General features: G+C 46.8%; 1 pseudogene; it reads right to left on the bottom strand.

Annotated features, from left to right (window-relative positions):
- Positions 1–1,375: 1,375 nt before the first annotated feature.
- On the bottom strand, positions 1,376–1,493 carry LOC126476963 (5S ribosomal RNA; annotated as a pseudogene).
- Positions 1,494–3,112: the final 1,619 nt, after the last annotated feature.

The raw sequence follows: 3,112 nt of genomic DNA, 5'->3' as shown, positions 1-3,112 counted from the left end.
ATGGCTCTGAGCACTATGGGACTCAACATCTCAGGTCATAAGTCCCCTAGAACTTAGAACTACTTAAACCTAACTAACCTAAGGACATCACACACACCCATGCCCGAGGCAGGATTCGAACCTGCGACCGTAGCAGTCCCGCGGTTCCGGACTGCAGCGCTAGAACCGCACGGCCACCGCGGCAGGCAACACATACTCCTGTGCAATCTTTCAGCTATGGAAGGTGAGTCCGTTCACGTAGTGTTCCACGGAACACAGTTTGGGAAACCCTGTCCTGATCTAATTCCCTCAGCATTATTTGGTTTAAGTCAACTTTATTCCGTTACATTTTTCTTACTTATTTTAATATTCGCCTTATAACCCGTTCAACCGACCTTCCAATTCCTTTGGCTGCATTACAGTATTATCAACAAACCTCCAAGTTCCAAACTAAAATGAACTCATCGCCAGGTCGTGAAAACCAAAGGAATGTCTACCGGCCGCCGTGTCGTCCTCTACCTTGCGGCGTCGTGCGAGTGCAGTATGAAGTGGCATGTAGTCAGCACACGGCTCGTTCGGCCGCTACTATTCGGTCAAGTAGCTCTTCACTTCACATCACGAAGCTCACTGCACCCCGTATGAGTTCTCCCACCATAGAAATGTCCTTGGCAGTGCAGGAAATCGAACCCTGGTCTCCGCACCACTCAGATATGGAGCGGGACTAACTCCCTTAATATCGAGTGCAAATAACAAAAGAGAGCTCAGTTGTTCTTGAACGTTTGCTTCTCTTCTCTACGAATCTGAGAAACATCATTTTATGTTACTGAAAAATATTTGCGTAAATGAACTGACAGGCGACAGTCTTGAAATGGGAATTTAGCCAGCAGATTATGTCTCGCTGAGTTGAGTGTTTGTAGTGGAGATCAGCTGGTAAGCCAGTCCTGTTGGAGCCAGATACTCCGGGCGCGCCAGCAAGAGCTATCTGTCATGTACGAGGGCCGAACCTGTTCCGCAGGATTCGCACAGTGTCCCTCACAGGGGACCTCATATATCAACAGCCGTTGGCGCCCTACCTGACCTAGCAGCTGTTGTGGTCAAGGTCTTCTCACGTCGCGACGTCCGCTGCTGTCGCAAAGCCCACTAAGGATCACCATCTTTCTGATGAACGTGGAAAATGTCTGTCATCTTTAACGTAAACTCCTCACGAACAGGCCATGAAGGCCCAAAGGTACCGACTGGACGCCGTGTCATCCTCAGCCCACAGGATGCAGCTATGGAGGCGCATGTGGTCAGCACACCGCTCTCCCGGCCGTATGTCAGTTTCCGAGACCGGAGCCGCTACTCCTCGATCAAGTAGCTCCTCAGTTTGCCTCACAAAAGCTGAGTGCACCCCGCTTGCCAACAGCGCTCGGCAGACCGGACGGTCACCCATCCATGTGCTAGCCCAGCCCGACAGCGCTTAACTTTGGTGATCTGAAGGGAACCGGTGTTAAAACTGCGGCAAGGCCGTTGGCCATCTTTAACATAGTACGCTCAACTTTTTCACAGTAGTCATAGTTGCTTCCCGGAGAAATCCAAGGCCACCAAGTAAAAGGAAATTTAAAATACAAATTCCGTCTATTGGCTGACAATAGCGTAAAACAAAGCAGTCACCACCACGAAGTTTGGTTATAACGCCGCTAGTTGTGGTCTTGTGCTCTTTCCTTGCTCCGCGCCCCTTCGAACTGACTTACGTTGTTCATTTAGGGAAACCTGCAATTAAAAGTGGAATCCAAATCACGCTGAAACTCAACATTATTAACGTAATACAGTGCCAGTTATGAAAGAAGCAAGAAGTGATAGATGAAAATCATTCGAGCGATGGGAATTCTAAGCCCAAACCTTTGCGTCTGCATTGTGACGCTTAACCAACTTTCTTTTTCTCTTCATTGACCCATACCCCCAAGGATAATTTTGCCACTATGTGCAACATAATTACTACACTTAATGTTTCCAACATGTCACCTGATTACATAAATGGGTGCAAAGTATAAGCTATATAAACTTGACAGAAAAGGATTTATGTAAGACGGGAAATATTTACACTAACGTACTCATCCACACGACCAAAAATCTCCACAGTGCATTAAGACTGGCTTGGAAATAGTGATTTGTTTCACTATGTGTTCTTTCCACAATGGAATAGTGTTTCTGTTTTGCTATATATTCTTTGTACTTATTAGTTTCTAGACACCATCTTTGTTTACAAAGTGTGAACATGTAATGTTATTCGACGTAGAAAGTAGCCTGTGACCATTGGAGTTTAATTATTATACTTTCACATCTACAGTTCTGTTCAGTCAAAAAACCCCAAGAGCAATGTTCTGAAATAGTGATTTGTTTTCCTCTACTAATCAGCGCCATAACTTACTTCAAAACCGTAACACAGCACACAAATACCATATTAATACAAGTAATTCCCCCTGATAATGAAGGTTTAAACCTTTGGAACGCGTTGTAGAAATACACTCATGCTCATAAATTAAGGACAACTGCAGAATGTGGTGCCACACAACGTGGCACTACACAAAACTGGCGCTGATAGCATAGGCACACAAAATTGGCGCTGATAGCATAGGCACATAGGGAGTACACACGACACAGATCTGTAAGTCGACGTTATTGGTGATAAGTTGAGAAAACCGTCCCGAAAGACATGTGCTTCAAAACGCCACTGTTTCCTGCGCATGTACCGCGACATCAATATGGGATATGATCACCATGCACACGTACACAGGCCACGCAACGGGCTGGCATACTCTGGATCAGGTGGTCGAGCAGCTGCTGGGGTATAGCCTCCCATTCTTGCACCAGTGCCTGTCGGAGCTCCTGAATGTCGTAGGGGTTTGAAGACGTGCAGCGATACATCGACCGAGAGCATCCCAGACGTGCTCGATGGGGTTTTGGTCTGGAGAATAGGAAGACCACTCCATTCGCCTGATATCTTCTGTTTCAAGGTACTCCTCCACGATGGCAGCTCTGTGGGGCCGTGCGTTATCATCCATCAGGAGGAAGGTAGGACCCACTGCACCTCTGAAAAGGCGGACATACTGGAGCAAAATAAGATCCCGATACACCTGACCTGCTACAGTTC

Source organism: Schistocerca serialis, chromosome 4, assembly GCF_023864345.2.
Source record: "Schistocerca serialis cubense isolate TAMUIC-IGC-003099 chromosome 4, iqSchSeri2.2, whole genome shotgun sequence".
Taxonomy (NCBI): domain Eukaryota; kingdom Metazoa; phylum Arthropoda; class Insecta; order Orthoptera; family Acrididae; genus Schistocerca; species Schistocerca serialis.
The sequence above is the reverse complement of the archived record's forward strand: the minus strand, read 5'-3'. Positions and strand labels throughout refer to the sequence as shown.